Genomic DNA, 6,225 nt, shown 5'->3' with positions numbered 1-6,225 from the left:
GGAAAAGAACAAAAATAGAAGGATGGAAATCCAATTCCGGGTCATTCCCTGGTGAACGTGATTTGCCATAATCTCTTCGATCCCCGCATGAATATGCCAACAAACAAAACCAGAAATTAAAAAATAAGATGGCTGAAGAGAGCATACTATAGTGTTGTAGAAGGTTTTGGACCTAAAATCCTCGAGCATGTTCCTTAAAAGATTACCTTGCAGACGTTGGCATTGACTGGTGAAAAATGAAGCCGCCAGGGTGAAAAATGAAAAATGCTACTGCCCCAATGTTTTCCAATTTTTTCCAGCGGTACACTGAAGAAAAATGAATTTTCCATGGTGAAAACTTGGAAACTTTTGGAGTTTTCCATATTGATCAAATCAACATTAATTGTATTATCGCAGAAGTGTGGACAATTTTTTTTCAGTAATTTTTAGTTTTGAAAAAATGATTTTCTCCCTTTTGCTCTTTTTCAATAGAGCTAATAAGATATCAATAGATGATATTTTTTATTTTTAAAAAATATGTGTAAAATTTCAAACTTTATCATAAATTGAAGTCTTCAAAAATACTTAAATCTTATTGGTTTGGCAATCGTTTATTAGTGTTTTAATGGACTGAACGATTGCGTTAGTATTCTAGGAACTAAAAAGAACGTGAACTAAAATTGAATACGCTTTACAATTGTCTTGTGTACGAACGTATTCACAGACGTCACGTCAGCATCCATTGACTGGAAACTATATGTGGGTATGCCGTATATTTGCTCATAGTTTCCATTCATAATTTTGAATTTGAAGTTTTCTGCAATCGTATGGACTGACGTTTACATGCTTTGAATTGAAATTCGCCATCACGCCCGTGCCTTATATAAATTTCATAATTTCGTTGCCTCCTCACTCAATTCCAGATCATCTTCATTCCGAAACATTTATTTTAGGCACCCTGTCTGAATCATTGCCTCTTTTAACGCCCTACAAAATGGGTCCTTTCAATTTGGCTCACAGGTTTCTCTCACAACAAGCTTTTACTGAGGATGCACAATCAAGATTGAATTTTGCCCCCTAATAAAACACTTTTCTTTCTGTTTTTCAGAGTTGTTTTGGCTCCTCTTGCCAGGCAAAGATCCTACAACACCATTCCTCAGCCGCATGCAATCCTGTACTACTCTCAGAGAACAACACGCGGGGGCTTGTTGATTACAGAGGCAACTGGGGTCTCTGATACTGCTCAAGGGTGTGTCAGCAATCCACTTACCTTCATTTCATTTTTTCTTTATTCCAATTAACATTTGAATGTTCATTGAAAAATATAGTTTTCCTTAAATGGCAGGCTTCCAGATACGCCTGGGATATGGACACAGGAGCAGGTTGAAGCCTGGAAGCCCATCGTGAAAGCTGTACACGACAAAGGGGGCATTTTCTTCTGCCAAATACTGCATGGCGGAAGATTTTCTCATGTTGGTCAGTATTTTTTGGGGGGCTTTCCACTGTTTTCTTAAATTTGGTTGATTGTGCTACGAAACGAAAAATGTATGTTTTGGGTGCAGATTATCAGCCTGATGGCCAATCTCCAATTTCCTCCACAAGCAAACCAATATCTGGAAAGATCCCTCTTCCGAATCGAAAGGATGTCGCAGACTTCTCTCCTCCTCGGCCTTTAAAAGCAGAGGAAATCCCCAATTTAGTTGCACATTTTCGAAATGCTGCCAGAAATGCAATCGATGCAGGCATGTTTTTATTCTCATCTACCTTGATTTAAAGAACAGAATGCCGATTTTTGTTGGTATAATGAGTCCTTTTATGAATAATAGGGTTCGATGGTGCTGAGATTCATGGAGCACATGGGTTCCTTATGGACCAGTTCATGAAGGACAGCGTGAATGATCGAACAGATGGCTATGGCGGAACATTGGAGAATCGTTGCAGATTTGCTCTTGAAGTTGTGGAAGCAGTTGTTGATGAAATCGGTGCAGAGCGTGTGGGAATTCGGCTTTCTCCCTTCTCAGCTTATTCTGATGCTTATGACTCGAATCTGGAGGCACTGGGTGTTTACATGGCGGAGGCTCTGAATAAATATAAGATATTGTATGCGCATTTTGTTGAGCCCAGGATTTTTAATGCGGAGAAGACGATAGTGACTGAAAAGAGCCTGAATCCAATGAGGAAAGCATTCAAGGGCACATTTTTGGCTGCAGGGGGTTATAATCGAGATGACAGCAACGAAGCTATTTCCGGTGGCAAAGCCGATCTGATTGTTTACGGCCGATTGTTTCTCGCCAATCCGGATCTGCCAAAAAGATTTGAGTTGAATGCGCCCCTCAATAAATACAACAGAGAAACATTTTATACTTCTGATCCTGTCGTTGGATACATAGATTATCCATTCCTCGAATCATCACACTGATATTGATTTGGTGATGGTACTAAAATGTGTAGTTGATTTTATGGTAGCTGTTTTGGACTTTTAGTGAGATTAGTTGGAGAATGTAACTTTTCATACTATATATTATAAACTTTTTAAAAATATATATTATTTATTATTTTGTGTCATTGTATAACTAGCAATTGCATCTAGGTATGCAATGGGTACACTAAAAAAGTATGGAAAGTCAATTAAGGAAAAATTTGGTTTATTTATTGCATTAATTTGGGTAACATACGTGATGATTAAAAAGATATTTAACAAATGATATTTGAGCAAGAAAGTTCTCAATCAAAAAGATAATTTGAAATAAATGATGTTTCTAAATTAGAAAAATAATCACACTCCATTTTCAATATGCTCTTTTTATATTTATAAGAGAGGGTGGGTAAGGATAGAAAAATAATAATAGAATGGGATTTATAAGAGATCGGATGCGTTAGGAGATAGAAATAAGAAATGATGCAACATATATTATTGTTGATGGCATATTCTATAAATCTCTTAATTTGGTACAATTCAAGAAAAAATAAGAATCAAAGATAATGGTGAAAGAGGTCCTTTGCGTACTTGATTCACAATTTGGATAAACAACTTTGTTTGAAATATATTGAACAGTTTATGTGAATTTACATTATATAAAAAGTTGAAAAAAACCACACAAATCATCATTTTAATGCCTCGTGATAAACCTCCAATGGTTTTCCCATTGCATAGTTCCATGTGGCACACCTTGACAAAATTGATGGTTATTATTATAGTGTTTTTGATTAAGAAAAGCAACAATTAATGGGTGTTGACTTGAAGTACAAACAAAACACTAGAAATATCTAGACAAGCCAGATTTCACTCTATCAAAGACAAAGGTCCACAAGTGACTAATCTACAAACCATGGTCAATGCTAACAATGAAAGACTTGGGACAAGCCCCCATAATAGTTGCAGACTTAAACCAAAAACAACAACAAAAGACCAAAGTGTGGCCTTTAAAACTTCCAGCAATCACTTGATCACAAGAGAAACTAAGACAATAAATCACCATAAGAAACAAGTGAACAAACTCAGGCCATTTACCCCTATCAGAATAGTAAGCAAAGAAACAGAACCAAACAAGACTATACCTCTAGCCTTGGCAAAAAAAAATGCATATCATCCAACCATAGGTCCGGACAAGGCTCCAACCTTGGAAAACGTAGTCAAAAGTCTTCCAGCCCCCCACAAACTTCCAAAACATCATACTAAGAGGAGCAAAGAGGAGGAAGACCAAGCCCCAGAGGTAAGAGCAACTCCTCCTTCCTCCACTAACAACACTACTAAAAGTAGTACAAGTATTTAGTATCTCAATAGGAGTCTCCTCTTCTTCCCACTGCCCAAATATGATCCCCACCTCAATAGGAGATTGCTCCACCTCCGTAGGAGCAACGAACTTAGAAGCTAAGAGTAAGACCTAGGTCATCTTCGTAGGATGTAACACACATCTCCACACCAAACTGTTTAGTTGCGGAGTCATCCTTTATTCACCACTTCAAGTACATCGTCCATACATGCTCTCACCAGCCAAATCTCTAAAAATTGGAAAGAGATACTCACAAAAAATGGGATAGTGCCCATTGAACACATTCACAACCACTTTTCCTCCAGGAACTAGCTACCTCCACAAGCTTTGTCCCCTCCTCAATAGGGTCCTCCACCTCAATAGGAAGTAGGAAAGTGAAAGAACAAGATAGAGGAAACCTCCACCACACATGCATCCAAGGCTATGAAATGATTGTCTTAACTAGATTTGAGTCCCAAATAGAGGAAGCATTCGCCTCAGAGCGTGAGCATCCAAAGGAATCCCCAAAGAAAAAAACACGAAGGGGCAAGAGAGTCCCCAAATGATGAACTAAAATGCCTAGCCAAGGGGGGCTATCAACAGTAAAACCCCTAAAAATGAAAATCCATCTAGGGAAAACACCCTTGTCAATAGAACTAGCACCAAGGACATGGACCACATTTCCCCTTTAGACCAGACCATTAACATCCAAGCCCTTCCAAACCCTAAGGTTCATATGCACCCCACGAGCCATACCAGGAGGCCTCAAGGGAAAGAACTGTCGATGAAGCCACCACACATATGCCCTTCGAACCAAACCCATCTGTATCCTCATCTCCAAGAAACTCCAAATACAAGAGAGCCCACCGGAGGTAGAGACAAGCAATGCACCTGGGGCAAAAGACCCCATACATCACAAACCCAAAGTGGGGAACTAGGGTTCCGGCAAAAAATGCCTCCACCCACAAACCCCAACCCCTTATAGAGGTCCAACCAGTGCACAACCCAACAATACCCCAAGCACCAACATGGGACCTTCCATCTCCAAACACCACCCATAAGAGCCAAACCCATCTAGAGTGTGGAGAAGAGCCATTGGAAGAAAACCATCCTTCAACAACAAACACCTACTGAATAGTAGAAAAACCACTCCATCGTGCACCAGTGAGATCCACCCTCAAAATATGACAACACCCAACAAAGCTACACGGAACCAACACAAAGAAGGCACCCCATCCATCATCCTCGTCCGCTTCAGACTCCTCACCTCACCATTGCAAGCATATGAGCTAGAAACCCCAGCCCCTTTGTCACCCGCTCTCCCACTCATCGTTATTATTATTATAGTGTTGGGAATAAATAATGCAATAATTTTTCAATGGGTAAAATGAGTAGATTTAAAGAACAAGATTGAATGGATTACATATTCCAAGGGAAGAATAGAATCAAATTTACTTCAAATTTTTTCGTTTGCAATCGTCTTCTATAAAAATGAATTTCATTATGTCAAAAGAGAACTTTTTTTATTGAATTGTTTATATTTTGGAATTCATGTGGATAATGTGTCATTAAGAGATGAAAAAAAAGAACTAGTAGATTTAATTTAATAAAATAATCATTGAAAACTAATCTTTATTTAAAAAAGTTAAAGATCAATTTATAAAATTAATCAATGGATAAAACAAAGGAAAAGAATAATTGTCTTATTATTTTATTTTTCATAAAGATCTTCTAAAAAAAATGTTTTTCTATATTGAAATAATACAAAATTAAAATTTCAACATTTCTCAATTTAATTATGCATAATATCTTATATGAACTAAAACAATTGTCATTTAATTTTGATATAAATGAGTTTATTATTATGTAAGAAACTATATCATTATTTAACAAATGAAATTAAAATAAAATAGAGATAATTTAGATGGGTTTTATCTATTACCTATTTTCTAATAAACTATCAAATTTTATTTTAAAATTAAATGTTTTTGAGGTCCCTTCATTTACTTTAAAAAAAAAAAAATTATTATATTTGACTAAAGGAAGTATGAAAAATGGTCATGAATTCAAGATACAACATAGAAATAGGAGAACTTTTGTGAAGTGAATACAATTTCCAACTTTTCACACAAATAAGTTAGAACTCTATAATCCAATTAAAACTAGATAGGATATTGTCTCAACCTATGTTGAAGTGCGCATTAAGTTCTTTATTAATTTAAACGATGCTTTTATAGGGGTTCTAAAGGAAACAATAAGGCCATAAATCTAATGTCATAATAAACAATGCATAAATGAAGTATCCATTCATTTTAATGCATATTTTAATTGCTTGTTTATATTTTTAAGGTTCTGTGATCAAGCACATTGTACATAGATAATGATGATGCACTTGCTCAACCCGATGTGAGTTTTTTTCTTTGGTACAAGATCTCTTTTTCTTAAAATGGCGTCTCTCTAATATTTCTTCCTTTCAAGTTCTTTTATTATTGTA

General features: G+C 36.4%; 1 pseudogene across 1 annotated transcript; it reads left to right on the top strand.

Annotated features, from left to right (window-relative positions):
- The first annotated feature begins 907 nt into the window (after window positions 1-907).
- Window positions 908-2,520, top strand: LOC149572340 (putative 12-oxophytodienoate reductase 11; annotated as a pseudogene). The gene is made up of 4 exons (XR_016359072.1): window positions 908-999; window positions 1,088-1,228; window positions 1,325-1,455; window positions 1,542-2,520. The product of XR_016359072.1 is annotated as a putative 12-oxophytodienoate reductase 11 (transcript).
- Window positions 2,521-6,225: the final 3,705 nt, after the last annotated feature.

This window comes from Cupressus sempervirens, chromosome 2 (assembly GCF_028749045.1).
Source record: "Cupressus sempervirens isolate cs-2001-9-10 chromosome 2, ASM2874904v1, whole genome shotgun sequence".
Taxonomy (NCBI): domain Eukaryota; kingdom Viridiplantae; phylum Streptophyta; class Pinopsida; order Cupressales; family Cupressaceae; genus Cupressus; species Cupressus sempervirens.
The sequence above is the reverse complement of the archived record's forward strand: the minus strand, read 5'-3'. Positions and strand labels throughout refer to the sequence as shown.